Source organism: Octopus bimaculoides, chromosome 2, assembly GCF_001194135.2.
Source record: "Octopus bimaculoides isolate UCB-OBI-ISO-001 chromosome 2, ASM119413v2, whole genome shotgun sequence".
Taxonomy (NCBI): Eukaryota; Metazoa; Mollusca; class Cephalopoda; order Octopoda; family Octopodidae; genus Octopus; species Octopus bimaculoides.
The window spans coordinates 95,028,540-95,040,734 of record NC_068982.1 but is presented as its reverse complement, the minus strand read 5'-3'; the positions used below and the strand labels follow the sequence as shown (position 1 = coordinate 95,040,734).

Here is a 12,195-nt window from a genome sequence, read left to right as displayed (position 1 = left end):
GATCACCTGACTAAAATCTGGTACGCCTTTGTTCACAGATCTGATAAAATATATTCATATTGCAAAAGTATGATCAATGGTCTCCTATCTATGACTGTTCCGGTATTTAGCTCAAACATATATCTAAAAGATATTTTAGGTTCGATTTAGAAGGCCTTAAACCAGAGTATAGTTCATTTCTCCATTTCGTACAACATATCCATATTACATTAATTTTATATCAAGTGCAAAAAAAGAAATTTATAGCAAGTGTAGCTATTCCTGAAAAAAAAATGCATTTATCATATGACATTCCTGAAACTCATATACACGTATATTGCATCTATACATTCATAAGATACCTTAATTCTGTGAGCTTGTTGTTGTATAGTAGAAATGATGGGTAGCATAATAAAAGATGTGTGATTACATCCATCTAATCCAACTCAGGATATAAAAGTGAGAAAAAGGATGCGCAATCAAAGTCAATAGCATATTAGTTCGCTTGACCACCTTGTTAAACATTTCAAAATAGTGGTCTTAAAAGAAACGGATCAGTTGTCCCCGCTTCAGCAATTCAAAAAGGATTTTGAAATATAATTACATTCATAAACAATATAAATTATAAAATTATAGCGCTCACATGTCGATTATAATTGGTAACATTGATGTTTACTTGACGTAATATTTATTAGTCTTATCCTACAATGTATTGAACAAATATTAAGCTATCTTGCATTATTACCTGCTAAATACTGTTTGGAGTTCTTTATAGAATTACAATCACCTCTTCAATCACTTTGAATGTGAAATATATTCCTTGTGAATAAGGAAGATTTCCATCTACTGATGGGTGCTCTGTGCGTCATAAATTTAATATGGTACGGCAGACGTACACTGGCTGTCTCTGCGGCCAAATGAATTAGAGACCCCTGGTGCACGTGCACACATACATGTTGACACACACACACAGATACACGTGCACACATAATGCTCACACACACACACATACATACACGTGCACACATAATGCTCACACACACACACAGGCACGCACGCGCACATACACACACACACACACACATCACAAGATCGAGCGGAAAATTTGCAAGTTATTGGTCATTTTTAAGCAAAAGAATGCGACTTTGTTGATTGAATAAGGACCATCAACCTCACAAATGGTTTCGAACATCTCTTGCCCGAAGTCATTTCATTCTGAAATTATCAGAAGTTCTTATGTCCGTGACGTCTAGTTAAAATAATATATACATACATACAAATATACTTATACATATGTATGTCTGTAAATTTAAATAATAAGGGTGAAAAATTGAGTATTAATTTAATTAATATCAATTTAAAACCAGTGGCCTAGCATATTGAAAAATCTGAAGATTCAGAAAAATTAGATTACATACATATAAGAGGGATGACCACTAAGTGGACATCCATTATGGATGTCCACTTAGTGGCCATCCCTCTTATATGTATGTATGTATGTATGTATGTATGTATGTATGTATTCTATTCTTTTATTCCTTTACTTGTTTTAGTCACTTCACTGCGGCCATGCTGGAACACCACATTTGGTAGAAGATATCGACCTCAAGACTTATTCTTTGTAAGCTTAGTACTTATTCTATCGGTCATTTTTGCCGAAACGCTAACTCATGGGAAGGTAAACACACCAGCATCATTTGTCAAGCGATGGTGGAGAGAGAAAAATAGACACACATACGCAAATAAATACACATACATACACAAACACAGACACGGACACACATACAACGGGCTTGATTCAATTTCCGTTTATCAAATCTGAAAACAGGACTTTGGTCCGCCCGAGGCTATAGTAGAAGAAACTTGCCGAAGCTGCTACGCAGTGGGACTGAACCCGGAATCATGAGGTTGAGAAGCAAGCTTCTTTATTTCATTAAATTGGCTATAATGACCTTACACAGAGAAAAAGGAAGCTGCGGGCCGGACACAGACATAATGTTATATGAGATGAAAAGTGAAAATGATGATTAATGGGGCAAACAAGCAACGCCCGTCGATTGTTTGTTTCCCGAAACCATTGTTCTCTTATTTATTGTAGATGAGGTAATAAACCTCTTACAATTGTTCATAATTATTCATCGATAGATAAAAATGAGGCATTACGCCTCGTACTTTGTTAAAAACAAAATTAGGTTTCAAACCTCTTATCACTTCACAATACTGAGGCTTTCGACCCTATACCCATATTCCTCTTTAGTATCGCTAGTGACCACTTACCCCGTCATTGCCTACGCCTCATTCCAGCACAAAGCGGGTGCCGTGTCAACGTCGCCCGGTCACAAACGATACTCCTCATTGAGCGTCTCCAGCCTATGCAACACGAGCAACGTTATGACCTCCACAGCTGTCTAAGGAGGCCATTCCTTATGGTGCTTCTCCAACACCTTCTCCACCTCTCCGCCTCTGTAGAAGAAGACCAATACTTCATCTACTTGCGGGGACGAGGTAGTCACTTCTAACGTCGGCGGAACAATTCCCACCGACGGTCGCTCTTCCCCCGCCGGTGGTGCAACCCCTATCGACGAGGTTCCGGGACATTCCGGCACTATGTCACCGACTGCCGGCAATGTCCCGTTTCTCTTCCTCTTTTCCTTTTTTCTTCTTAACTGATGGAGGATGAGTTTTCTTCGTGATCGGGAGCTCCGCCTCCCCTCTCTCATCCCTAGGATCCTTCGGTGAGCATCCATTGTTGCTCACCTTCCTCTTGCGGCCCTTCTTTGAGGAGCCCTTCACCTCCTAGGCGCCTCCGTTCCCTCTTCTACAGAGGTCTCGACCAACTGCTCCAGGACCTTCCTTTGGTCATAGAGACAGTTTTTCTTTATATGGCCAGGCTCCAGGCACCGATGACACCTGGGGGGAGGGTGACCCTCAAGAATCACCGGGTACCTGCTCCCAGCCATAGTTAAAAAGTCTGGAAAGACTAACTCCTTTACTGATTGGTCCACGAATCAAAATAACTTTTGACCCCATTCAGCCACTGGTAATACTTTCACATTGAGGAGCTTGGCTCCGCTGTCACCCACACGTAGCCATCTGAACTGAGCGAAGTCCCTGTTCAGTGATGTGGCCGGAATGACGTCACGTTCGCAGGATACATCCAAAGATCATCACAGTTTCAGTTTGGGGTAACTTGGCTCTCATGATACATGGGACATTACAAGGATTGTACGTAAGCTACCTATTTTTCTGGATTTTGTGCAACTGTTCCTGGCAAGTCTTTTCATCTGAGAAGAACCAGATCATCTCTGGCTCAATAGAATGACTTAACTCTGCTTGTTCAGGAGCTTTCTTTGCCTTCGTCAAGCGATTCTCCTTGACCACGAGTATCAGAATTTCTCTCTTGTTAGTGAATATTCACATTCAAGATCAGTTTCATGGTGACGAATCCAACACCCATCTCTCTGGCCAGATCCGGATTCCCTCGCTCAAAACTTACTTCACCTTTTTCTGCTGTTGTCTGAAGCATTCCAGTGTGCCAAGAAAGTCAGAACATCTGCTGTGCCCTTTCCCACTGGCCATAGCTTTATAATTTCCATTGCAGCTGTCCATGTCACGTCTTACAGCTTTTAAATAGTTCACTGAGCATTGAGCAGCAGTCATGATATCAGCATTTTGATAACCGGCATGAATCATTATTATACAGATGACACTTTACCAATATTCAGATGATTTCCTGTCTTCCATATCAGCTCACTTTTTCTCAACTACAACTTTAATTTCTATACTCTCCAGCCCCGTTGACAGATGTTCAGCAATACATCAAGCTGTTCCTAAAAAAAATTGAGATATAAGAGAGCGTCAAAATTAGCCCGAACACTCTGCATACATACATACATACGTACATACATACATACATACATACATACATACATACATACATGTATATGTACATACATATGTACACACATACACACATTCACACACACATACACACACATACACACACATTCACATACACACATATATATATACAAACACGCACACACGTGTATGCGGATATTAGATATCAACTATGATAGAGAGTTATACACGACTTCGGTATTAGGTTTAAATATATCAATACCATCCATAGTTATTATCAGTTGACATGTTGGCATGGCTATAGCAGGACTGTATATTTTATATGCTGCATTAAGTCATTCATTTTATATGCTTGTGTAAAAAAGAAACAAATTTCTAATCCGTAGACGTGTAATATTTCGTGTAATCACATTTACCGAATAAATATCACCTTGCAGTTTCGTGCTTACTGCATATTAGACACAGGATATTTTCCATTTATATTTACGGTTATGAAACAGAAACTTCCCGAATGAAAATGATATTGTCGAAAGTAAATGACCATCATTTGAATTTTCTAATTTTCTACTCTTTTATTTACAACATATGGTTTACCATTGCGAATGGTCTTTAACTGTACTTGAATTGTATTGCCAATATATAAATAGATAGACAGCAATGAGATGTGTTGTGACAGTGATGTGGGTTTAGGTGGTAGCCGAAGCTATTTCATTTAACTTAAGCATTGCACTTTATAAGCGACTTGTTTCAAAAGCCCAACTCTTCATTTTACACTTTCTCCCTTTACAAACTATTTATATATAACATAAAAACAATATTTTCCTTCAACTGATAAGAGATATTCCGGTAAATATTCCCTGCTACAGGAATCCCATAACTTATTCCTTATTTTGATTTACAAACCGACATGACATTCCACCTAAGTCATATTATTTTAGGTCACTATACATAGTAAAAGAACCGTAATGCGATAAAATTCCATTTTTTTCTTTCACAGCCCTGCATACGAGACTCACTTGATAATAGTGCCTGTTATCTTTGATATTAGGTCATCAAGTATGAAATTTGCAGAAAAGAAAAGTTTGCTAATGTCTTATAAATACAAGGGATAGTTTTATTCATCAAAATATGCACCTATTTTGTCAATACAATTTTGCCCTTTCAGCGGTAGCTTGTCCAATCCGGAACTGTAAAAGTTTGGCAATCTAGAGTCAATAAAATCTTGGAAGGCCTGTCTTACAGCATCGTCGAAATTAATTTTTTTTCCTATCAAAAGGTTATTCAAATTCTGGAAGAAGTGGTAGTCAGTAGGGGTAAAAGCAGGTGAATATCCGGATGATGGAGAACTTCCAACGCCAACTCCAACTCCTGTATTGTCACCAATGTCATATTTTGATGAGTGGTCTGGCGTTGTCTTGCAATAAAATAGGAGTGGATCTGTTGCCTAATCTAGGCTGTTTTTTGTAAATTTCTGCATCATTTGGTCCAGCTGGCTGCAGTATACTTTGGTGGTGATTGATGAGCTAGGTTTAAGGATATCATAAGGGATCACACCTGCGGCAGACCTTCAAACACTCACCATGAGCTTCTTTTGATGAATTTTGCTTTTTGGACTGCGTTTTGGTGGCTCGGCTTTGTCTGAACATTGTGCTGAACGTTTATGGTTGTTGTATTGGATCCATTTCTCATCACATGTAACAATTCGATTCAAAAATGATTCATTTTTGTGACGAGAAAGTAGCATTATGCAAGCTTCCTCACTTTGCAGTTTCTAATTTTCATTGAGTTTATGTGGAAGATTGTTACACTTTACCAATTTGGAATAGGTGAATCAATATTGTTTTCTTGCTAACACGAAACAACAACGATAATTCATAGGCACTTTGAGAGGGATCTCACTCGACGGTGGCTTTCAGTTCGTCATTATCCACCTTTGTTTCTGGTCGACGCGTCGCTCATTTTTGAGGTAAAAGTTACTAGAACGAAATTTTGCAAGCCAAATTTGATACTGTCTGCGGTATAATAACATTAGAATGAAATACTCCATTAATATTCCGAGCTGTCTGTAATGCCATATTCCCAAGAAGGAACTCATATTTCAAACCTGTACGAATTTCCGACTTATCTCTTAACAAACATAGAATAAAACGATTTTTAAATACTTTATAAGGCTCAAAATGAGTTAGAATAAAGAAATAGATGTGTTAGCTTTCTATCAAGAAATAAAGATTGTAAAAATATAACAGCTGTCAAATTTTACCATATACCTTACTACAAATTTCATACTTGACAACCTAATACAAAGCTGTAAAATTTCATTCAAATATTTGTTACATCTATATTACTAATGAAATTTGATCCAAATTTCGTTCATGTCTTTGTTACATTCATGACAGCTGAATCGAGGCCTTTGTACTGTTTTAAATAATTATGATTCATACTTAACAGAATATATTTCTACTGCTGTAGTATTGTTCTGATCCTAATTTCATTGACCATATTTTATAAAAACAAAGTCGACACAAGACGGCTCTCAAATCTAAATGATAATTTCTAACATTGGCTCAAGTCTACATGTTTTTCACGCGCGCGAAAGAGATAGCGATAGAGAGAGGGGGAGCTAATCAGATCAAATACAGGAGTGATACTTATATAGAATCAGTGAAATAACAAAGCAAAGCAAGTTTAACAGATTTTAAATGCTGTGTAGAGATGGCACTAAATATTGTAAATTATTTATTTCCGCTCTTTGATACTCCATATATTTAACCTTCTCTAAATCCTACTATTATTGTAGCAACACCGAATTTTTAGTTTTAATTTTTCTCAAATTTGAAAGTTCTTTATATTTAAAAATATTAAATGAAATAATAAAGAAATTAACCAAAATTAAGCACGAACTCAACTCAAACTTTACATAACTGTCTCACTTTGAAAGATTTTGCAAAAGAAAGATATCTAGAAAAACAGAGACGAAGAAAATATTATCCACATTTATTTAGATACTATGAAACGTTTTGAAAGTAAGATAGATGAGATTTAAGAACCATGCCAAACTTTTTTTCTGTATTCCAATATTTTTCCGATTGTCATGATGATTTCTCACCTTATATGAAACACATTTTGTAAAACACATTTCTTGCATAATATAAATTGTCGAACGTTAATTTAACATTACTGTCCCTAAAGTCAACAATAACGTAAGAAATGTAGGCATAGCAGTAAGAATAACGACTAGTAATATTAAAAAAAATCTAAATGAGATTTCCTCACTTGCATTTCTAAGTTTACACCTTTGGTCTTGAAATGTATCTTCGGTGGGAAATTTCCTCAGTTTAAGAATTATGCAGAAGAAAAACATGTTCACTTTTCAGAGAAGGCATACATTTGTAAATCAAAGGAAATTGTACTCAAATAACAGAAAACATATGTAGAAATATTCTTCGCAACTATTAGAAACAGAAAATGCACCGGAGTAACTTATATAGAAGTTAGAAAAAGGTAGTAAAATCCAGAATAACACAAATGTGTATAACGTGCGCAAGTCTACAGCTATTTAAGTTATGCGTGTGTGTGTGGGCGTGCGTGCGTATGTATGTCTATAAACGTATATACTTACATAAGACATACGTCCATGTATATTTACATAAACATGTGTGATTATATATAAGTATGTAAGCATTTATGTATGTATGAATATATATATATAGGTGTATATGAATTTATACACACACACGCACACACACAAACACACACACACACACACACACACACACACGCGCGCACACACGCGCACACACACGCGCACACACACACACACACTCAAGCATATGCATATATATAACATCTATTTTCTGCATGACGCCAAGCGCCCAGGAATATATGGCAAAAGGGGTCATGATTCATCAGGACAATGCCCCAGCACAGAAGTAGTTACTTTCAATGGTTACTGTGCCTGACCGTAGTTTTGAACTGGTTGATCATCCTCCCTATTATCTTGATTTGGTTCCACCTCACTATCATCTGTTTTTCCAGCATGATGATGATGTCATATCTGCATTTGATGAGATTTTTGACCAACAGGGTGAAAGCTTCTTCACCAATGGGACCCAAGTAGTGCAAGACTGATAGACGAAGTGTGAGAAACCTCAGTTGGTCACATTCCATTAGAGTATCTTGCTCACCCTCTGAACTTTTCAGCCGATTGTCGCATACACACACACACACACACACACACACACACACACACACACACACACACACACACACACACACACACACACACATACACACACACACACACACACATACATATATATATACATATATGGACGAAAATTAACACTGTCTATGAAAAAATAAGTAAATAGAATATCTCATTCAAATAAATAAATCAATCAATAAAAGTTTTTTTCAAATCAAACGATAAATAGATTACCGCTAGGACATAACAGCTTACATAAATTAGCCGGCTTCGGCTTTCACCACAGCCTCAAGGCGTCTCCGGTACCTGACACATGCGTCTGATGACTGTGTCCCTGGGAACATCATCGATCATCTCCTTGATCTCGACCACCAGCTCGGCCTTGGTGTTGCAGGCGAGGCAGTTCATGTCTATCTCAATCACGACCCACACTGTAATCCTTGGGATTATAATTGTGGAAATTAGGAGGTCAGAAATTTGGGCTGGCGAAGTCGTAGACATTCTTCGATAAAACACTTCTGACTTTTCCGAAGGCATATCAAGGAGCCGAACACGGCTACCTTGTATATCACATTCCAGCTGCAACCCTTTCCAGCCAAGGATTGATGGCAGTCTCCAGCAATTTCACATAGCCGCTTGATTTGAACCGAAGGCCCCGTTCTAATTTGTGAGATTGAACTCCGGCCTTGCGTCACTTCCTGCGGGCCACGACATCGTAGACTCCGTTGTAGCTGTCCATGTTACATATTACAGACTTTACAGGATTCACTGAGCATTGAGCAGCAGCCATGATGTCGGCAGTATGTTAACAAGCGCGAATCATCGTGATTCAGGTAAATAGCCTCATATATTCAGATGGCTTCCAGTCCTACATGGCGGCTAACTTTTTCTCCACCACAAGTTTTATGCTCTTCAACGTCGTTCACTTTTCACAAATACATCTAAGCTGTTCCCTTTAAAACATGACTTTAAAAATCGACACATTTAGTCCAAGCACCTTGTATGTGTGTATGTATGTATGTATGTATGTATGTGCTACGTATGTATGTATGTATATATATACACACATATATGAGAGAGAAGAGAGAGAACGAGAGACGGAAAGAGAGAGAAAGAGAGTGAGAGAGAGAGAGAGAGAGAGAGAGAGACAGACAGACAGACAGACAGAGATAATGGGATGACGTTTCGTGTAACTCTTGACAGTTTCTTTATTTCTCTTATTGCATTCAAGGCAGCCTTTTCATCTGTTGTAATTACATCTTATATACAGTTTGAACAATACTTTATATATATAGAGCCTGCAAGTAGTATTCGTATGTAAACATAATCTTTCTATTAAAATTATCATAATTTAAAATACAAAATTGACGAGAGAAAGTGGTTAGGAAAGCGGAGCTTCTGACATATTCTGCATACTGAATGTGTTAGTTTGACAAACGTCAACTGAAATTAATTAAAGCGTTTTCTCATATTACAGATAGCATAAGATCGTATGTATATTTCAGTATACTCAGTTTTGTTATGAAGATTATTTACTGCTAACATCCACGTTAATGGTGTTAAAATGTTCACATTATATAACACGAATGAAAATGAGATTTTAATATCATTTGTGTATATAGCTTAAGGACAGTTTTCAAATTCTTCTTAACACAATCCTGAAAGAGCATCTACTCTATTTCTGTTTAGTTTACAGACTTAATATTCTAACGAGGAATCTCTAGTTTCTCTAATTCAGCTTATATTTATTTCGAGCATCAAAGTATAGCAGTTAGAAAATATATTTAAGAAGTCAGTTGCAGAGCTTCAATTCTAAATAATAAAGACTATATAAGTTGATTCGATAGGAAGCGGCCATATAAAGCAGTAACTAATGGTGAGTGACTTCAATATGAGAGACAATGGCATACAATCTAACATTAAACTTGAATTTTGTTCTATAAAGAATTACTTCATTCGTATTAGATGGAGTTAAGGCTCAGAAGTGGCAGAATCGTTACCACACCTGGAAAAATGTTTAGTGCATTTCATCCGTATTTATGTTCTGACTTCAAATTCCGCCCGGAGTTCACTTTGCCTTTCATCCTTTCGGGGTCGATAAAATAAGTATCAGTTGACCACTAGGGTTGTTGTAATCGACTTATCTACACTCATGAAATTGCTGGACTTGAGAACTTTGCTAAGTGTACGCGTATCCGTGAAGTGCCCAGTCACTTGCTCATTAATTTTACGGACAGGCTGCTCCATTGATCGGTTCAGCTGGAACACTCGTCGTTGTAACCGACGGAATGTCAGTTTTTGATAAAATGGACGATTATAACTTCATCAGTCTGATATTGCCAACCTGAATCCTTATTGTCGACTATGGTACAAAAGAATCATGAATAAAAGTATTGGAGAGCGTGGCTCTTAGTAAGAAATTCACTTCACAGATATTGAACAAAATATCGGATTATTGAATTCTTGTCAATTTTTGAAATTATTTAACTATTTGGATAACAATGAAGGCTTAGTGGTTACGACATTCGGTTCACGATTGTAAGTTCGATTTCTAGTTCGATTCTCGGTGGCTTGATGTGCCCTGGAGCAAGACAGTTTAATTCACGTTGCTCCAGTCCATTTAGCTGGCAAAAATGGATTATACCTGTATTTCAAGGCGCCAACCATGACACATTCTGTACCATGCTGAGTCACACTGAAAACTACGTTATGAGTACGCGTGTCTACAAAGTGTTTCATTAGTTGAATCAACTGGAACTCTCGTCGTCGTCGCAACCGACAGAGTACCAGTTGTTTTGATATTGCTTAATAGTTCTTAACCGCTGTTCTAGGCACGCACGAACTCACATATCTTGGATCCCCATTTGTATTTATATCGCGCAAGAAAAGGAAAAAAAGCTAAAAAGGATAACCAATTGTTGAGAGGTTTAAACTCAGGACACAAAGAGATGAGTGAAATTCTACAAGACTTTCAGCTCACTGCCGAACCAGTTATGTTTACCTATTAACCTTTATAAGTAGGCAACGAAATGATATCCTATAGTATTCAAAATCAATCTGAACTCATTTTATTTTTATAACTGACATATCCAGAAATAATATTCATTAAAAATAACTGTTTTAGTTTAGTTGGAATGTCATCAAGACGATTACCAAGGCAGCAGATGTTGTTTCAAAGGGCAGCGCTGTTGGGACAGAAACCGGGTCTTGATAATTCCTAATGCTTTACTTGAACCAGAATTTCTAAATGTCGAAAGACTTGAACTACTTAATGACTCTAGATATCACTGCTGATGATGTATTTATGCGCATATTATATAGTTTATGAGAATACGCGAAGTAACAATTATTTACTTACTTTATATGTGTATATATATCCGAAATTTAGATTCTTAATAACTGCATTGGATTATATAATTACTTAGGTAAACTTGATAAGATTTAGATGATCATTATCTTTCTTTTAGAGGTATAGATATGTTGTTTTTCTTTTGTCCATACAATCAAAAAAGTTTCGAGTCGTAGACTCAATCATTATTCATACAGACATTTACCTCGAGAAGCAACATCTTATGTTCTTCAGTGAATTACAAAATAATCAGTTTTTAGATTCTCGTCATTATTGAACATATTACATTCTTTCTCCATCTAAACATTTTAATTACTTGCTCTCTTATAAACTACACAACTTTTGCGGCCTCTAGCTGTGCGACTGGATCGACGTCATAATCAAATCTTTCTTTTCGCTGATCAATATTTAAGAATAGTAACAAAAGATGCTTCACTTAAGTAATTCAAAATGGGTTTGAATGAGAACGTAACATTTGGCAATGCGATTTACATAATACAAAGTATCTCTTAGAATCTGTGCTGGGAAGATGAATGCACCCAAGCCTGTTGATGATGTTTCCTGAACGCATCTCTGATTTAGTTCGAATTACTTCGGAATGTTAATTCCAGCATTCAGTAAAATCTGTACCTGAGATAATGTTGAAGGCTCAAGTGAACAAGAGGATGATTCCTTTTAAGCATTGTTTTCTTTGATTACATTTATCTTGGAATTGAACAAAAGAAAACGTACGAAATCAGCCAAATGATTTATTGTCCAAGAAGCTAATTTAACGATTACATTTTGGAAAACGGAAACTATT

The 12,195-nt window shown here is 36.9% G+C and overlaps 1 long non-coding RNA gene across 1 annotated transcript in view; it reads right to left on the bottom strand.

Annotated features, from left to right (window-relative positions):
- LOC128251584 (uncharacterized) overlaps positions 1-11,709 on the bottom strand; it is a 188,732-nt gene extending 177,023 nt beyond the window's left edge. Inside the window, exon 1 of the long non-coding RNA XR_008267185.1 lies at positions 11,403-11,709. This is a non-coding gene — a long non-coding RNA (uncharacterized LOC128251584). The remainder of the gene's footprint in view (positions 1-11,402) is intronic.
- Between the last annotated feature and the right edge of the window lie 486 nt (positions 11,710-12,195).